Raw genomic sequence first — 20,695 nt, 5'->3', positions numbered from 1 at the left:
CGCACAGACTGTTTGCAACTCAAGGGTGGCTTCAGCAAATGCCAGTCAACTAGGCTTTACAAATGGCAGGATAGGCACACCAATGTCAGCATTCTCTCTCAGGCTAACATCGAGGCGTTGACCACACTCGATCAGCTTCGATGGGCGGGCCACATTGTCCACATGCCCGATCCTAGACTCCGGAAACAAGTGTTCTACTCTGAGCTACGTCACGGCAGGCGAGCCCCAGGTGGGCAGAGAAAATGCTTCAAGGTCACCCTCAAAGCCTCCTTAAAAAAATGTAACATTCCCACCGACTCTTGGGAATTCCCTAGCCCAAGACCGCTCAAAGTGGAGGAGAAGCATCCGAGAAGGTGCCGAGCACCTCGAGTCTCTTCGCCGGGAGCAAGCGGGAGCCAAGCGCAAACAGCGGAAGGAGCCCACGACAACCCAAGCCCCCCACCCACCCGGCCCTCCAACCACCGTCTGCCCCACCTGTGACAGAGACTGTAGGTCCCACATACAACTCATCAGCCACTTTAGAACTCATGAAAGCAAATCATCCTCGACTCCGGGGGAACTGTCTTAGAAGAAGAGAAGATAAGTGACCATTTTGGAAGAGATTAATCTAAAAACATTGAGAGCTGAAATAGGCAAAGTACTTTCCATTTAATGCATTTCTTCCCACAGGTTCTCCTTCCCCTTTTAAGTGAGTTTGTTCCAAAATCCCAAATGCTCGGATCACGAAGACTCTTTTCACTCTTGTTTGCGTGTATTTTTATTCTCAATATTAAAACAATAGAGTGACTAAGATTAAAATGCGTAGCCCAGATAAAACTTACTGAATGCCTCACTTCCAATTACACACAAGGTGACTAATATAGATTATTTTGCATGGAACTGCTCAAAAGTGTTTGTCACTTCATGTCACACATAAGTTAAGAATGCCTGGTTCAGAATGCAATATAGAAATATTATTTTTATCTCTTCCACAACAGCTGTGTTATCATAGTAGAGAAATAGCAGAGCAAGGCAGAATAATGAATACAGAAACATAAGCATAAATTGTATGAGGTCCTAATGCCAATGCCTCACCCACAGCCAACATGTACCTGGTATGTGCAAAACCTGAAAAACTTTACTCTATAAAGAGAAACAACACAATGTATAGAAAAGTATACTAATGTGATCAACAGTACAGAAAGAAGAAAGCTTTGCATTTATATAGCATCTCTCATGGCCACCAATGTCTCAAAGCGCTTTACAATCAATTGCGTGATTTTTGGAGTGTAGTCACTGTTGTAATGTAGGAAACATGACAACCAATTTGCGTACAGCAAGCTCTCACAAACAGCAATGCGATAACAACTAGATAATCTGTTTTTAGTGATGTTGATTGAGGGATAAATATTGGCCAGGGATAACTCCCCTGCTCTTCTTCAATATAGTGTCATGGGATCTTTTATGTCTACCCGAGAGAGCAGATGGGGCCTCGGTTTAACAGTCTCATCCAAAAGACAGCACCCCCAACAGTGCAGCACTCCCTCAGCACTGCCTCTCCGACAGTGCAGCACTCCCTCAGTACTGCCCCTCTGACAGTGCAGCGCTCTCACAGTATTGCCCCTCCAACAGTGCAGCACTCCTGCAGTACTGCTCCCCTCCAAAAGTGCAGCGCTCTCTCAGTATTGCCCCTTCAACAGTGCAGCGCTCCCTCAGTACTGCCCCAACGACAGCGCAGCACTCCCTCAGTACTGCCCCTCCAACAGTGCAGCGCTCCCTCAGTATTGTCCCTCCAACAGTGCAGCACTCCTTCAGTACTGCCCCGCCGACAGTGCAGCGCTCTCTCAGTATTGCCCCTCCAACAGTGCAGCACTCTTTCAGTACTGCCCCGCCAACAGTGCAGCGCTCCCTCAGTATTGCCCCTCCAACAGCGCAGCACTCCCTCAGTACTGTCCCTCCGACAGCGCAGCACTCCCTCAGTACTGTACTGGGAGTGTCAGCCTAAACTTTTTTGCTCAAGTCTCTGGAATGGGACTTGAACCCACAAATTTCTGACTCATTTTATAAAAAGGCTATAGAGGCACTGGAGAGGGTACAGAAAAGATTTACAAGGATGATACCAGAAATGCGGGGTGTATATATCAGGAAAGCATGAACAGGCTGGGTCTCTTTTCTCTTGAAAAAAGAAGGCTGAGGGGTGATCTAATAGAGGTTTTTAAAATTATGAAAGGTTTTGATTGAGTGGATACAGAGAGAATGTTTCCACTTGTGGGGAAGAGCATAACTAGAGGCCATCAATATAAGATAGTCACCAAGAAATCTAATAGGGAATTCAGAAGAAAATTCTTTACCCAGAGAGTGGTGAGAATGTGAAACTCGCTTCCATAGGGAGAGGTTGAAGCGAATAGTATAAATGCATTTAAGGGGAGGCTAGACAAGCAAATGAGGGAGAAGGGAATAGAGGGTTATGCTGATAGATTTAGATGAGGAAAGACAGGAGGAGGCTTGAGTAGCACATAAACGCCAGCATAGACTTTTTGGGCTGAATTGTCTGTTTCTGTGCCGTATATTCTGTGCAATTTCTGGTCTGTATGGCTCAGCTACTCACTGGATAAACTAGACCTTGGTGGAGCTAAAATTCTGTCAGTTAGATTAAAGATAAAAAATACACTGAAGATATAAATATCTTTAAGGTTGTGATATTGCAGTTGTTATTTGTGCCTATCTTATCCCAGTTTTTACATGATTGGATGCAGTTTAAAATTCATTTTATTCAAACAAGATAAAGCTTCAATCATAATGAATTATAGTATAACATTTATATGCAGTACACAAAATGAGTACCTGAAACTTCTCTGTTTTGAGGGGGGCAAGAGAGGAGAGTAGTTTCAAGCTGTCAGCATCCTGTAGTATCATTTTATAACTTAGAAGATTAACTATTTGACAAGCAGACAGCAAATGCATTCAAACATTAGGCTCCTACCAAGGAGATATAAGTTCCAAGCCTTGTATTGACTATTATTTTTCCTTGAGCTTCTTCTAAAAGGACAAACTTTGTTAGTACCGAGCCAGAAGAGGCTTTTGAGAAGACCAAAGTCTCTCTCTTGACATTCAAGTCAGTGTTGCTGGCTTTAATGAGTAGATCATCAAATCACTTATCTTCCCTGGCCAAGAGCCTGACAGGCGAGAGAACTAAATAATAGAGAAAGTCGTTGGCCAAGGGTGATCTTCTAGTGATCTTTAAACTTCAATCGTACAAGTTAATTAGCTTCCCTTGCAATTGATGATCTAGCCAGTTACTTTTTTTCTGGGTAAATCCTCAAAAAAGTCTTTTGCACGTACCATAGATATGCAACCTTTCATTAATACTATTGTGAGCTATGGTCTTCTGAAATGTCCTCTCTTGTTCCTCCTAAGTTCCAAATATTCTGAGCCGAATGCTCGTTTACCTCTTTCAAACATTATTGTGTGAAAATGACAAATCATCACACCACCTCCCACTTCAACATGCTTTCTACAGACTATGCAGTTCTTTACATCTCTCTGTCTTCCCGTCCTTCTCCAACCTGTTAAACCCCAGACTTGGCATCAACTAAATCGCTCTCTAGGGATTTGAGCACAAAAAATCTAGGCTGACACTCCAGTGCGGTGCTGAGCTCCGCTGCACTGTCGGAGGTGCCGTCTTTCGGATGAGACGCAAAACCGAGGCCCCGTCTGCCCTCTCAGGTGGACGTAAAAGATCCCATGGCACTATTTCGAAGAAGAGCAGGGGAGTTCTCCCCAATGTCCTGGCCAATATTTATCCCTCAATCAACATTGGTGGGAAAGCGGGTTGTGTAGAGGACACAGAGAGGCTGCAAAGAGATTTAAATAGGTTAAGCGAATGGGCTAAGGTTTGGCAGATGGAATACAATGTCGGAAAGTGTGAGGTCATCCACCTTGGGAAAAAAAACAGAAAAAGGGAATATTATTTGAACGGGGAGAAATTACAACATGCTGCGGTGCAGAGGTACCTGGGGGTCCTTGTGCATGAATCCCAAAAAGTTAGTTTGCAGGTGCAGCAGGTAATCAGGAAGGCGAATGGAATGTTGGCCTTCATTGCGAGAGGGATGGAGTACAAAAGCAGGGAGGTCCTTCTGCAACTGTGTAGGGTATTGGTGAGGCCGCACCTGGAGTACTGCATGCAGTTTTGGTCACCTTACTTAAGGAAGGATATACTGGCTTTGGAGAGGGTACAGAGACGATTCACTAGGCTGATTCCGGAGATGAGGGGGTTACCTTATGATGATAGATTGAGTAGACTGGGTCTTTACTTGTTGGAGTTCAGAAGGATGAGGGGTGATCTTATAGAAATATTTAAAATAATGAAAGGGATAGACAAGACAGAAGCAGAGAGGTTGTTTCCAATGGTCGGGGAGACTAGAACTAGGGGGCACAGCCTCAAAATACGGGAGAGCCAATTTAAAACCGAGTTGAGAAGGAATTTCTTCTCCCAGAGGGTTGTGAATCTGTGGAATTCTCTGCCCAAGGAAGCAGTTGAGGCTGGCTCATTGAATGTATTCAAGTCACAGATAGATAGATTTTTAACCAATAAGGGAATTAAGGGTTACGGGGAGCGGGCGGGTAAGTGGAGCTGAGTCCACGGCCAGATCAGCCATGATCTTGTTGAATGGCGGAGCAGGCTCGAGGGGCTAGATGGCCTACTCCTGTTCCTAATTCTTATGTTCTTATGTTCTTATAACAAAAAAAACAGATTATCTGGTCATTATCACATTGCGGGAGCTTGCTGTGCACAGATTGGCTGCCACGTTTACCATATTACAACAGTGACTACACTCCAAAAATATTTCATTGGCTGTAAAGTGCTTTGAAATGTCTGGTCCTGAAAGGTGCTATATAAATGCAAGTCTTTCTTTCTTTTTTCTCTGTCTCTTACTGTTTTCAACCCAGGTGGTGCCAAGAATCTTGACACTTCATCAACCAATACTTTCCAATCATTTAAAATATATATATATATATATATATTTCAATACAAATTAATATGGATGCACAGAACACAAAAAAATATTCAATGACAAATCTTTGCAAATGGTTCAGTTTAAAAATAGGCTTGGATGGTGAGAATTCATCTTGATAGGGATAATTACCTGCATTTCATTTAAATAGATCATCATAGTTACCTCATGTTTGTTGGGACTCTTGGGCCATTGTTCAATGGGCTGAAAAATAATCTGCAGGAAGGAATGAGTTCTATTCGCTTATCTCCCCATACTCCCACCCCAAAATAGAATGTTTTATTCCCACATAGAGCCCCAACTGCTGGACCTGCTGAAAAAGCAGTTAAATGCAACCAGTTGTGTTTGATTGCAATTTAGACTTGGATTTAAACTCTCAGCTAATCTAACAAAAGATTAGCACGCAGGTACAGCAAGTAATTAGGAAGGTAAATGGAATGTTGGCCTTTATTGCAAGGGAGATGGAGTATAAAAGTAGGGAAGTCTTGCTACAACTGTACAGGGCATTGGAGAGACCACACCTTGAGTACTGCGTATAGTTTTGATCTCCTTATTTAAGGAAGAATATACTTGCATTGGAGGCAGTTCAGAGAAGGTTCACTAGGTTGATTCCTGAGATGAAGGGGTTGTGTTATGAAGAAAGGTTAAGCAGGTTGGGCCTATACTCAATCGAGTTTAGAAGAATGAGAGGTGATCTTATTGAAACATATAAGATTCTGAGGGGGTTTGACAAGGTAGATGCAGACAGGATGTTTCCCCTCATGGGGGAATCTAGAATTAGGGGGCATAGTTTCAGAATAAGGGGTCGCCCATTTAAAATGGAGATGAGGAGGAATTTCTGCTCTCAGAGGGTCGAAAATCTGCGGAATTCTCTGCCCTAGCGAGTTGTGGCGGCTGGGTCATTGAATATATTTAAGGCGGAGGTAGACAGATTTTTGAACAATAGGGGAGTCGAGGGTTACGGGGAGCGGGCAGGGAAGTGGAGTTGAGGCCAAGATCAGATCAGCCATGATCTTATTGAATGGTGGAGCAGGCTCGAGGGGCTAAATGGCCAACTCCTGCTCTTATTTCTCTTGTTCTTATGACCTTCCTTCTGGGCTTACTGAGATACTGTGAAGCAGATATCAGAAGGAATGCCGATCCCTTTCGAATTGCTACTTCATTGAAGCAACACACTGGATCTCTTCCAGTTAAAGCACGGATTTGAGAAGGAAAAGCAGCTGTGTAAATGAGAGGAATTATTTTTTTATGTTTTATTCCTAGGGTACTCTGTCTAGAAGGGGAACGCTGTAATACAGGCTGCCCTCCTCTATCTTATGGAAGTCTGTGCATAGCAGAAGCCTAGACCAAGTTTTCTTCCTGATCTCTTAGTGAGGATATAACATTTGTCATGGGAGAAAATTAAATAATGAAGAAAAAAAATAATACCTGACTATGTTGATACATCAGTGAGCAGTCTAAATAACTCTCTAACTGAGCAATGGCCAACCCTGCATCTTCCAATCCGTCTCTCAGCCTTACTCACACAATCTAAACTCTAGGTGTGTCAGATGCCTATGTTGCGATGCAATGGTCTCAATCTTATTTAATTGTACCGTATATTTTAAAGTCTCACAAACAAACCCACATTAAACCCAATCATCATATTTACCTCTCTCTAAAACCTGAAGCCATTATAAGCATCCATTCAAGTATTAGTCTTAAAGAGGGAATTTCATCACCAGTTACTCCCTTAAAATCAGACTGTTGAGAATAAAAAAATATTAATTCAACCAGTTTTTTGGGGCATCAACTGTTGCCTGGACTGGAAAATTTTAGATATGAGGAAAGATTGGACAGGCCTGGGGCTGTTTTCTTTGGAGCAGAGGAGGCTGAGGGGAGATTTAATTGAGATGTATAAAATTATGAGGTGCCTAGATAGAGTGGAGAGGAAGGACCTATTTCCCTTAGCAGGCTACAGACCAAGAGCTGGAAAGTGGGATTAGGCCGGATGGCTCTTTGTCGGCTGGCATGGACACGATGGGCCGAATGGCCTCCTTCTGTGCTGTAAATGTCTCTGATTCTCTGTAGCCAGGATTGGTGTCTATAGAATTGGCTCTGGTGGTTGCTGAGAGCTCAACAAGCCTGACCTCCAGTGTGGGAGGGAGCGGAATCAATATAAACTCTTGAACTTGTAAAATCATTGGTGCCCTCTGGGTTTGTGACTTGTGCTTACTGATGTTAATTCAGCTCTCTCATCCCGAGGGACTTACCACCTCGTCCGAACCAACTGCTCAATGATGTCATCAACATTTATTGTTTAAACAATGTTAAAAATTCAACAGAGAAAGACAATGCTGTTAAAGTGTATCGGAATTATGTCTATTTTAAAGTTTTTAAGATGCACTGACCTAGATATATACTTTAACAGGAACCAGTCCACATGTATAGTCAGAGAAGGAGTGCATCTGACAATACTAAGACACCTCTGCTATAACGAGTGAGAGGTGTAAATACTTGGCTGAACGAATTAATTCCATCAAAAGAGACATTTGCAAATGGACAATAGCAACAACTTGCATTTATATAGCATCTTTAACATAGTAAAACGTGACAGGGTAGATGCTGAGAGGATGTTTCCCCTCGTGGGGGAATCTAGAACTTGGGGGCAAAGTTTCAGAATAAGGGGTCGCTCATTTAAGATGAAAATGAGGAGGAATTTCTTCTCACAGAGGCTGGTGAATCTGTGGAATTCTCTACCCCAGAGAGCTGTGGAGGGTGAGTCGTTGAATATGTTCAAGGCAGAGATAGACAGATTTTTGAACGATAAGGGAGTCGAGGGTTATGGGGAGCGGGCAGGGAAGTGGAGATGAGGTCAAGATCAGTTCAGCCCATGATCGTATTGAATGGCGGAGCAGGGTCGAGGGATTCCTATTTTTTAATGTTCATTCTTAAGTCCCAAGGCGCTTCACAGGGGTGATTATCAAACCAAATTTGACACCAAGCCACATGGAGAGATAGGACAGTTGACCAAAAGCTTGGTCAGAGAGGCAGGTTTCAAGGAGACAGTCAGCCATTACAAAGTACACACAATATGTTAGCTTATGCCAGGTAAACATGTAATTACAAACTGCAGTTAAGCTGCAATAGTCCTAGGTGGGCCACTCGCTTGTATGTGACACAAACGGGCTTACATAACAGCGCTCAAAGCAGAATGTGGATCTACTGTAGATATTACCAGGCAGTTTCTTTTTTTGGTTGTTGCACAGATCGCGATTTGTGTGTGCGTGGGGTTGACGGCGATGCACTGCCAGCTCTCCTTGTATTTTTGAGGAAGCGCTTGTCCCCTGGTTACAGCCACTCGCTGCCAGGCGCCCTCGCCCTGAGTGTCAGCTTTGCCGGGCTTGCTGAGGCGTGTCACCAGCGCAGGAGCGCCGCAGACGCTGGGAGCTGTCCACCGGGGCTGGTGCTGATCTCCCCAGCACTTCTCCAACACCTCCCAACAGAGGGAGAGGAGCCACTGGGTGCTGCTGCCGGCTCATCCAGCCATGGCCAAGTGCCTCTCCCCCCTTCCCTCCTGAGCTGCACCTTTGCTGAAACAGACTTTTGTGTGTGTGTGTGTGTGTCCCTTCCCTCGTTCTCTTTTATTTAGCCCAAATCTGTGCTTGGATTTTACCAGCAGGGGAACGAGGACTTTTTTTTTGCAGCCAATTTGGAAGCGAATTTGGACATTTTATGGCTCGATAAGGTAAGATACAAATTCTACGTCAAAGCGGTTCCTGCATTTGTCTTTTGTGGGGTGGGGGATGAAAAACAATTAATTGCACAGATTAAACAAACTTTTCTGTCGACAAATAGTGGCCGCGTCAAAGTAGGATACGGGTTTGCTCAAAGTAATAGCTCTGGTATAACTTTCACAGGATTAACATCGATTTACACAGAAACTAGGATTTATAAGCGATATTTTAGTTGCCGAGTCAGTTAAGCGCCGATAAAGGACCCGGACACGTCCCAGTGTTAAGCATAGGGCTTGTTTTAAGCAAGCGCACTACATCTTAACAGCTTTCCTCGTTGCTGGTTGAGAATGCAAGGACATGTTTATACTGGTTCAACAAGGCTGCGACTGTATGATCCAATTAATTTCTCGGATGATTCTTTTGATGGCTTGGCGTTTCATTTTCTTTTAAACGCGAGTACAGTCCGCAACGAGCAAAGGGATTATTCACACCAGAAAACATCTCTCCGACAGCCACTTGATTTTCCATTTAAGCAGAACTCTGAAGATGAGAGCGACTTACCTTGAAGATTGTCTTTAAAAAGTGAGAGCGCTTTTTGTTTATTTCTGAAAGCTGAAAGTGTTGAAATATTGTATCCTGTAGAGTAATTCATACTGCTAGTTGCAATCATAAATAACTTGCGGGATAATAAGCTGAAAGTGCTGTCTGCAAAGCTGATTGAAGTATAATGAACACTCAACCATTTATATTCTTCTTTCAAATCGTTCTCTTTCATACAAGCACAGTTAACACACACACTTACCAACAATCTCACGCAGCAATACAGCCGCTTCTCTCTCACACACACACAGCCATATTCATGCACAGAGAATATGCTCACACTGACAATTCACACAATTATTAACACACACAGTTATGTACACACAGGCAGAGGTGTGTTGAATGAATAAAAAACCAATGGGGAGCGGATGGGAAATATACTGTAGTAAGCCATGTAAAGTAAGTCACAGAAATCAGCTCTCAGTAAAATGATCAGAGTTGGAGATTTCCACCTTATATTTGCAATTCTGTGCATAAAATGTGTTTAAACACAGACACGTGTACATCTAGGTAGACAAGAACTTCTTAACACAGCTCTAGGAGAGTGTTGTCCAGTTCTCTCACCTATCCATTGCACATTATACACTGGGATGTTCCATATTGGCTATGGCTATCAGTCCTTTTACAGATAATAATGCTAAGATGTGGAAATATAGAATTGATGGCTGCTTTCTTTTCACAACAAACTTTCCAACTTTTGGGTTCCACATTTGTCCTTTTTAGAAGGGAAGATTTTTGACCTAGAATGCTAGTGGAGTATGAATAGGAAGCACCATAGCTCAGGTACATGACACTCACAAGAGAGGCAAGATTCACTGGAGAATGGATTCTGTTGTTAGGATACAGACCAGCTTGGTGGATCAGATCTTATGATGTTAGTGAGCACATCTTTGCCTTGTGAGTGTACGTTTCCACTCAGTGAGGTGGATGGGTTCCAAATCCCATCCTGTTGATGGAAACAGTCAGTGCTCAATGGACCATTGGTGATAGAGGAGTCTTCACACAATGAAAGTCTTCCTCCAGGCATTTTCAGATAAAACTATCCTTCTTTAATCCAAACATTCAATGATGCAAAAAGAATGATCTTATTCAGATAGCATACACAGATGTAAAGACTAGGACCTGTAAGGGTAGGTACTTTAGTAGTGTATGGAACCAGTGGGATTAAATATTAATTCATGGAATTTTTCATCAGATATAGGACTTAATCTTGAACAATGTTCGATAAGATAAATGATGTGTTATAAGAAAACACTGCCTTATGCTGTACTATACTGAAGTCTGCCTGCACTAATCAACAGTAATATAGTGAATGGATTCTTATTTTGAATGGTTTACCATTAGGAATGTGTGTTTATCTGCATCAAAATGTGTTGTGTTGTATAAATAATATTGGTTGACTCTGGTATATTCTCTAAATGAATTTTATCATGGAAATCTTTATGCAATGCTATCACAGAATGCTACATTCTAGCTGCACCTGTTCCTAAGCAGTCAACTAGGGAGCCAGTTACGTAGAAACTGGATGAGAGTATTATCAGTGCAGCAACATAGTCGGATTCTCAGCTTCAGCTCAGGGTTTTTGTCTCACTGTATCATTAATGGCAGATATAGTCAAGCCAGTAGAAATTGGGAACTGATGTCTGAATTCCCAAGAAGCCAGTTTGGGAATACAACATGGATCATTTGTGAAATGTCTTACTGTGTTTTCTAGAGTTATGCAAAAGTGCATCTAGAAGATCAATTAGTCTGATTGAATATCCATTGTTGGTTGTTCCTCGTTCAATTATCTTTTTTTCTGTGAGAGCCTATAATTACGACTCCAGTTGAGTTTAATTTTTCTCTCTCTGTCACTATATGTGCTTTCATTCGATACACAGTATAATGCTAACAATGAGATTTTGGACCTATTTATTTTGGTTTTTGATACTTCCCCAGCTAAAACTTGGTGAGAAAATCATATATTGAGGGACAAAGAGAGTGAGAGAGAAAGAGAGAGAGAACGAGCGAGAGAAACAAAGGAACACCCAAACAAGAGTGGCAAGACTCCATTCCAGGGGCTTTGAAAAATTCAACGAGGAAAGTTTCAGTGAACTCTGAAGACCCTGTGAGCTCTAAAGTGGTATAACAACCCATAATTCTTTCACGTACCTGCCCTGCTCTATATTTTCTGTATTGTACTAAATATTATTTACCAGTTTTCATATTCTTACACTTACGTAGAGGTTACACTATGCATTCAAGACTTAGGTCACAAAACGTAAAATATAGAGTAATTACCTCTATTATCTCTCAATCTACTGTAATTGCCAGAGGACAAGTCACATTACCACCCATGCTCGATGTACTTTAAATGTAAGACAGCAATTTACACTCGTCGACTCATAATGTATTTTAAAGTGCAACCATATATGGGTTATATATAGAGCTGTGATATTTACACTGGATATTATGGTATGCTGTCTCTGCATATATACATGTACACATTGATTGGATTTTCAGCACTGTGCATGGTTCTGAGACTGAGATGCTGTGATGTTAAACAAATTGTATTAGAACTGATTCCCATATTCAGCCTGAGGGGTAAACATAAGATACAGTATATGAGTCTCATATTCATGTACACTTTGATGCCTTCTAAATATAGAAAAGCAACTTAAACACGACGCCCACTCCTAGTTATTTTTTGACCATTACTAAATGGTCACAGTAATATAAGTGTGTGACTTAAAGATTGGTGTAGTTTACCTTATAGATTTTGTGGTACGTATCTACCATTAAATATATTCAGAACTAAGCTTCTCATTTAGTCTGCTTATACCCTTGTATAAAAGTTACACTGTATGGATGCTGTGCATGATATCGAAAGCCTATTCCATCATGAATAATCTTTAGCGCACAAAGCAGGTTTTTCAATAAATATATATTATTAGCAAGTTAATACAGAGCGCTCCGGAGTACATATATTTAATTGCTTTCCACTCTCCAATTAAACCTTTCAGACAATTCTCATTGGCAAGCGACTTCCTCAAGCCACAAATAATCCAGATGCTCGCATGTGATCTAAAACAGGGTCACAATTCAGTACTGTCTGGAGAGGCTATGCCAGTTGCTCTCTCCCCATTCCCCTTACATCCTAAGATGTAATGCCCCACTTCCACATGGCATTACATCAAGTAGCCAAGCTCAGAACAGATGAGACTCAGCCATCTGAAGCAGCCCCAGGGCTGGAAACTGGAGCATTCTAATCGAGAGTCAAGCGCTTCAGAATTTGATCTGTCGGACAGCCTTTTCCTTTTGCTTCATGATGCAACACAAGGAAAGACATGGCCCATACTGTTTATTTAATGGGGTAGCCCCAATAACCAGTGCGACCCCTTGTCACACGATCAGTTGGAAACATAGCAACATGATAGACTGCTTCAGCTGGCCAGGCGTTAATGAAGTTCTCTGTATCTTTAAAATTTAGTGAAGAACCGATTATCTTGTCAGCTTTTAAAAATATAAGAATTAGGAGCAGGAGTAGGTATGCCTGCTCCACCATTCAATAAGATCTTGGCTGATCTTCGACCTCAACTCCACTTGGTTACCCAATCCCCATATCCCTTGATTCCCCATGAATCTAAAAATCTGTCGATCTCAGTCTTGAATATATTCAGCATCCGGAGCCCTTTGGGGTAGAGAATTTCAAAGATTCACAACCCTCTGTGTGAAGAAATTCCTCTTCATCTCAGTCTTAAATGGTCGACTGCTTATCATGAGACTGTGCCTCCGAGTTCTAGACTCCCCAGCCAGAGGAAACAACCTCTCAGCATCTACCCTGTCAATCCCCCTCAGAATCGTGTATATTTTATAAGATTCTCGTTCTGCTAAACTCCAGAGCACAGGCTGTTTATGAACATTAATAATGTAAAGACAGCCAAGCCAGCGATTCCGCCTGAGATATTTTCTAAGCTCTTGGTTTAAAAGAACGATTTACATTTAGATGGTATCGTATCACATCATTGAAAAACATCTCAAACACGTTTACATGCAATGAATTACTTCAAAGCACAATGGTTCTTATTATGGAAGCAAAACTAGCATCTTGCACACAGCAAGATCCCACAAACAGCTTAGAGATGAATGACCAGTTAATCTATTTTGGGGGTGCTCGTTGAGATGGGTGCAGTGGTCTAAAGGCAATGGGAATAGACTAGCAATCTTTGACGCTGTGAGTCCAAATCCCCCCATGGCAAATTGGAAAATTGAATGTTGTAAATCTGTGGGCTGGCACCAGATAAAATAACCGTAAAGCATAACCACAGATTGTTGTCAAAACCCAGTCGGTTCATCACTGCCCTTCAGGGAAGGAAACCTGTGATCCCTATCAGGTCTGGGCTCCCTGTGATTCGTACGTAACATGCTACACAGTTGACTCTTACTTCTCTCATAGGCAATAAATGACAGTGTTGCCAGTGTCATCCACATCCCGAGAACAAAAATCTTGAAAATTCTAGCAAACCAAAAGGCTCATTATTACTCAAATCTATCTTTCAACCATCAGCAGTGAAAGCTACCCTGCACTGACACAGTTTCCATGTTCCACATTTGTCCTGTTTATACTGCGGGCTGAATTTGGATACCCATGTGCTGTTGCTGAAAAGATGTGCTTGTCAATCTCTTGTTCGGTCTGCAGACCTCCCTCAACCTATCGGGAGCATCAGCAAATATTGTGGGGGTGTCGCGGGGTGAGGGGGGGGGGGAGGTGGGATTTCTGCATTAGAATCAAAATAAGTACACTGGTAACAATTTTCATCTATCAGGACATAGGCAGGAATATCAATATTACTCTGTCTAGTGTCAGTATCTACCGTCGCATCTTGTGCACAGACTGCAGTTTCATGTCCATTTTATGACCACTAACTATTGGGGGTGTGGCTTATAAATCAATGCACTTTGCAGTGAGTTTGTTAAAAAGGCAGCTTTAAAAAGAGTGTGACTTGTAAATTCAAGTGACTTGTACGTTAGATTTAAGCTTTGTATTTGCATATGGAACTATATACTACTGCATATCTAACTTCCTACCGGCCTCTTTCTCTCTATTCAGCATATTTCAGATGAAAGTGGTATTTGTTTAAGCATTGTTTGGTGCAGAAAGCATGTTGTTTTCAAATCCCTGCATGACCTCGCCCCTCTCTATCTCTGTAATCACCTTCATAACAAGAGGATTTGTGTATAGGAGCAGGGAGGTCTTACTGCATAGAAACATAGAAACATAGAAAATAGGTGCAGGAGTAGGCCATTCGGCCCTTCGAGCCTGCACCGCCATTCAATGAGTTCATGGCTGAACATGCAACTTCAGTACCCTATTCCTGCTTTCTCGCCATACCCCTTGATCCCCCGAGTAGTAAGGACTACATCTAACTCCTTTTATGAATATATTTAGTGAATTGGCCTCAACAACTTTCTGTGGTAGAGAATTCCACAGGTTCACCACTCTCTGGGTGAAGAAGTTTCTCCTCATCTCAGTCCTAAATGGCTTACCCCTTATCCTTAGACTGTGACCCCTGGTTCTGGATTTCCCCAACATTGGGAACATTCTTCCTGCATCTAACCTGTCTAAACCCATCAGAATTTTAAACGTTTCTATGAGATCCCCTCTCATTCTTTTGAACTCCAGTGAATACAAGCCCAGTTGATCCAGTCTTTCTTGATATGTCAGTCCCCCCAATCCAGGAATCAGTCTGGTGAACCTTCGTTGCACTCCCTCAATAGCAAGAATGTCCTTCCTCAAGTTAGGAGACCAAAACTGTACACAATACTCCAGGTGTGGCCTCACCAAGGCCCTGTACAACTATAGTAACATCTCCCTGCCCCTGTACTCAAATCCCCACGCTATGAAGGCCAACATGCCATTTTCTTTCTTAACTGCCTGCTGTACCTGCATGCCAACCTTCAATGACTGATGTACCATGACACCCAGGTCTCATTGCACCTTCCCTTTTCCTAATCTGTCACCATTCAGATAATAGTCTGTCTCTCTGTTTTTACAACCAAAGTGGATAAACTCACATTTATCCACATTATACTTCATCTGCCATGCATTTGCCCACTCACCTAACCTATCCAAGTCACTCTGCAGCCTCATAGCATCCTCCTCGCAGCTCACACTGCCACCCAACTTAGTGTCATCCACAAATTTGGAGATACTACATTTAATCCCCTCGTCTAAATCATTAATGTACAATGTAAACAGCTGGGGCCCCAGCACAGAACCTTGTGGTACCCCACTAGTCACTGCCTGCCATTCTGAAAAGTACCCATTTACTCCTACTCTTTGCTTCCTGTCTGACAACCAGTTCTCAATCCATGTCAGCACACTACCCCCAATCCCATGTGCTTTAACTTTGCACATTAATCTCTTGTGTGGGATCTTGTAGAAAACCTTCTGGAAGTCCAAATACATCACATCAACTGGTTCTCCCTTGTCCACTCTACTGGAAACATCCTCAAAAAATTCCAGAAGATTTGTCAAGCATGATTTCCCTTTCACAAATCCATGCTGACTTGGACCTATCATGTCACCTCTTTCCAAATGCGCTGCTATGACATCCTTAATAATTGATTCCATCATTTTACCCACTACCGATAATTCCCTGTTTTCTCTCTCCCTACTTTTTTAAAAAGTGGGGTTACATTGGCTACCATAGGAACTAATCCAGAGTCTATGGAATGTTGGAAAATGACTGTCAATGCATCCGCTATTTCCTAGGCCACCTCATTAAGTACTCTGGGATGCAGTCCATCAGGCCCTGGGGATTTATCGATCTTCAATCCCATCAATTTCCCCAACACAATTTCCCTACTAATAAGGATTTCCCTCAGTTCCTCCTTCTTACCAGACCCTCTGACCCCTTTTGTATCCGGAAGGTTGTTTGTGTCCTCCTTAGTGAATACCGAACCAAAGTACTTGTTCAATTGGTCTGCCATTTCTTTGTTCCCTGTTATGATTTCCCCTGATTCTGACTGCAGGGGACCTACATTTGTCTTTACTAACCTTTTTCTCTTTACATATCTATAGAAGCTTTTGCAGTCCGTTTTTAATGTTCCCTGCAAGCTTCCTCTTGTACTCTATTTTCCCTGCCCTAATCAAACCCTTTGTCCTCCTCTGCTGAGTTCTAAATTTCTCCCAGTCCCCGGGTATGCCACTTCCTTGGCTTTAATACTAATCCTGATTTCCCTTGATAGCCACGGTTGAGCCACCTTCCATTTTTTATTTTTATGCCAGACAGGGATGTACAATTGTTGTAGTTCATCCATGCGGTCTCTAAATGTCTGCTATTGCCCATCCACAGTCAACCCCTTCAGTATCATTCGCCAATCTATCCTAGGCAATTCACGCCTCATACCTTCAAAGTTACCCTTCTTTAAGTTCTGGACCATGGTCTCTGAATTAACTGTTTCATTCTCCATCCTAATGTAGAATTCCACCATATTATGGTCACTCTTCCCCAAGGGGCCTCGCACAACGAGATTGCTAATTAATCCTCTCTCATTATAGAACACCCAGTCTAAGATGGCCTCCCCCCTAGTTGGTTCCTCGACATATTGGTCTAGAAAACCATCCCTTATGCACTCCAGGAAATCCTCTTCCACCGTATTGTTTCCAGTTTGGTTAGCCCAATCTATATGCATATTAAAGTCACCCATGATAACTGCAGTTGTAGAGGGACTTGGTGAGGCCACACCTTAAATATTGTGTACCATTTTGGTCTCCTAATCTGAGGAAGGACATTCTTGCTATTGAGGGAGTGCAGCAAAGGTTCACCAGACTGATTCCCAGGATGGCAGGACTGACATATGAAGAAAGACTGGATCGACTTGGCTTATATTCACTGGAATTTAGAAGAATGAGAGAGGATCTCATAGAAACATATAAAATTCTGACTGGATTGGACAGGGTGGATGCAGGAAGAATGTTCCTGATATTGGGGAAGTCCAGTACAGGGGTCACAGTCTAAGGGTAAGGGGTAAGCCATTTAGGACCGAGATGAGGAGAAACTTCTTCACTCAGAGAATTGTGAACCTGTGGAATTCTCTACCACAGAAAGTTGTTGAGGCCAATTCATTAGATATATTCAAAAGGGAGTTAGATGTGGCCCTTATGGTTAAAGGGATCAAGGGGTATGGAGAGAAAACAGGAATGGGGTACTGAAGTTGCATGATCAGCCATGATCTTATTGAATGGCAGTGCAGGCTCGAAGGGCCGAATGGCCTACTCCTGCACTATTTTCTATGTTTCTCTGTTTCAGCCCCATAACCCAGCGAGATATCTACACTCCTCTAATTCTTCCCTCTTGAGCACCCTGATTATAATCACTCCACCATTGGTGGCCGTGCCTTCTGTTGCCTAGCCCCTAAGCTCTGAAATTCCCTGCCTAAACTTATCCGCCTCTCTCTCCTCCTTTAAGTCGCTCCTTAAAACCTACATCCGGTAGTCGTGAAAGGAACTATATAAATGCAAGTCTTTCGTGTTACCTCTTTGACCAAGCTTTTGGCCACCTGCCCTAATTTCTCCTTAGGTGGCTCGGTGTCATTTGGTCTCATGCCTCCTCTGAAACGCCTTGCAATGTTCTACTACATTAAAGGCACTATATAAATACAAGGTGTAGTTGCTGTCATTGACTTACTGGCTAATGTACGTACCAGTGGAGCCCTCAGGGCAGGTCAAGGTTTTGTTATATTCTGCATGAAGCTATTCTGCGATGATGCAGTGGAAACAGCACAGTGAGCACAGGAGATTGGGGAGGGCGGGGTGAAGATTGCTTTCAGCCTCAGGGATTTCAGCTTTCTGTTACATCTTACTTCTGTCCTAAAATGAAGCTGCACTGCTCTCTTTGGCACGTCACTGAGAGAGCCATTCCCACCAGCTGCCTGCCCATCACTCGTCCTCCTCCTCCTGCTTTATGCTGCAAGTAGTTTAGGGAACACGAGGGCTCTGATCTTAAACTCTTCGATCGGCCAGCCTGTATGAGCATTTTGCAAATGCAATAAGTTGTTGGCGTGCGGGGTTGGGGGGAATGAATTACTATCTATATGTACCAGTGAGTTAGGTAAAGAGACCCAGGAGTGAAACCCACAAAGATAATGGACCTGGCAGACAGCCAACTAATTAATCATCTTACAGCGGCTCCTAAGGTAATTGAACACTGTGCGTTGTGTGACTGACATAAAATGTTCCATTCACATCGTATTAAGTGACTCATGTAGGAAATATTTTGATTCCCCGCAGATTACACAGAGCGGGATCTTAAGATATTACTTTGCAGAATTTGACCTTCCCGTGGGGATTGGGATGGAATAAGATTTTTTACATTCCAAGCAAGCTTTATGTGTGAAGATCACATGGTCGCAAAATAAATTTGTGTTTGGAGGTTTTTTTCACAACGGTAAAAAATTCAAATGTTTACAAATCAATTCTTGGAAGAAAAAAAAATAATTGTTCGGACTGAACAGTATCGAATTTCAAAACTTGTGTAGAATTTATAGTCAATGGGCAGATAATCTAGTCCATAAGAATAACTAATGTAGATTCAGAATGAACGAAGAAGCAAACATTACATATAACACTGCTTTGAAGATCTCAGTATTATTCCGTCCTGCCTAAGGCAAGATAAGTTATATCATCCCCGAAAAATTATTCTGAGATGATTTTGTTTTCACACACAACTTGGATGTGATATCAGCTGCAAGGAGAAAGATTAACTTTCACCAGGCGGAGAACATAAGAACGTAAGAAGAGAAGAAATAGGAGCAGGAGTCGGCCATTTGGCCCCTTGAGCCTGCTCCGCCATTCAATAAGATCATGGCTGATCTTAGCATGGACTCAGTTCCACTTCCCTGCCACTCTCCATAGTCATTTATTCCTTTATCGCTCAAAAATCTGCCTAAAATATATTCAATGAACCAGCCTTTACAGCTCTCTGGGGCAGAGAATTCCATAGATTTACAACCCTCTGAGAGAAGAAATTCCTCCTCATCTCAGTTTTAAATGGGTAGCCCCTCATTCTGAGACTATGCCCCCTAGTTTTAGTTTCCCCATGAGTGAAAATATCCTCGCTGCATCCACCTTGTCGAGCCCCCTCATTATCTTATATGTTTCGATACGATCACCTCTCATTCTTCTGAACGCCAATGAGTACAGGCCCAACCTACTCAACCTATCCTAATAAGTCAACCCTGTCATCCAAGCCATTAATATAGATTGTAAATAGTTAAGGTCCCAGCACCGATCCCTGCGGCACCCCACTAGTCACTGTTTGCCAACTGGAAAATGACCCACTCTCTGTTTTCTGTTAGTTAGCCAATCCTCAACCCATGCTAATATATTACCCCCAACACCGTGAACATTTATCTTGTGCAGTAACCTTTTATGTGGCATCTTATCAAATGCCTTCTGGAAATCCAAATAAACCACATCCACTGGTTCCCCCTTATCCACCCTGCTCGTTACATCATCAAAGAACTCCAGCAAATTTGTCAAACATGATTTCCCTGTCATAAAACCATGCTGGCTCTGCTTGATTGAATTGTGCTTTTCCAAATGTCCTGCTATTACTTCCTTAATAATGGACTCCAGCATTTTCCCAGCGACCGATGTTAGGCTAACTGGTCTATAGTTCCCTACTGTCTGTCTGCCTCCTTTTTTAAATAGGGGCGTTACATTTGTGGTTTTCCAATCCTTTAGGACCTCCCCATAATCCAGGGAATTTTGTTAGATTACAACCAATGCATCCACTACCTCTGCAGCCACTTCTTTTAAGACCCTATGATGTAAGCCATCAGGTCCAGGGGACTTGTCCACCGTTAGACACATTATTTTACCGAGTACTAATTCTTTAGTGATAGTGATTGTATTAAGTTACTCCCTCCCTATAGCCCCTTGATTATCCACTATTGGGATGTTTTTAGTGTCTTCTACCGTGAAAAGCAATACAAAATATTTGTTCAACATCTCTGCCATTTCCCTGATCCCCATTATTAATTCCCCAGTCTCATTCTCTAGGGGACCAACATTTACTTTCGCCACTCTTTTCCTTTTTATGTACCTGTAGAAACTCTTACTATCTGTTTTTATATTTCGTACTAGTTTACTTTCATAATCTATCTTCTGTCTCTTTATTTTTTTTTTAGTCATTCTTTGCTGGCTTTTAAAAATGTTCCCAATCCTCTGGCCTCCCTCTAGTTTTAGTCACATTGTACGCCCTTGTTTTCAATTGATACCATCCCTTATTTCCTTGGTTAGCCACGGATAGTTATCCCTTCTCTTACAGTCTCTCCTTCTCATTGGGATATATTTTTGTTGCGAGTTATGAAGTATCTCCTTAAATGTCTGCCACTGCT

At 42.4% G+C, this 20,695-nt stretch overlaps 1 protein-coding gene across 1 annotated transcript in view; it reads left to right on the top strand.

Annotated features, from left to right (window-relative positions):
- Positions 1 to 8,670: 8,670 nt before the first annotated feature.
- The window catches only part of drd2b (dopamine receptor D2b), a 149,705-nt gene continuing 137,680 nt past the window's right edge, over positions 8,671 to 20,695 (top strand). Inside the window, exon 1 of the mRNA XM_070893142.1 lies at positions 8,671 to 8,721. The gene's annotated coding sequence lies outside the window, so the exon portion shown is untranslated. The remainder of the gene's footprint in view (positions 8,722 to 20,695) is intronic.

This window comes from Pristiophorus japonicus, chromosome 11, assembly GCF_044704955.1.
Source record: "Pristiophorus japonicus isolate sPriJap1 chromosome 11, sPriJap1.hap1, whole genome shotgun sequence".
Taxonomy (NCBI): domain Eukaryota; kingdom Metazoa; phylum Chordata; class Chondrichthyes; family Pristiophoridae; genus Pristiophorus; species Pristiophorus japonicus.
This window is presented reverse-complemented; position numbering and strand designations above follow the sequence as displayed.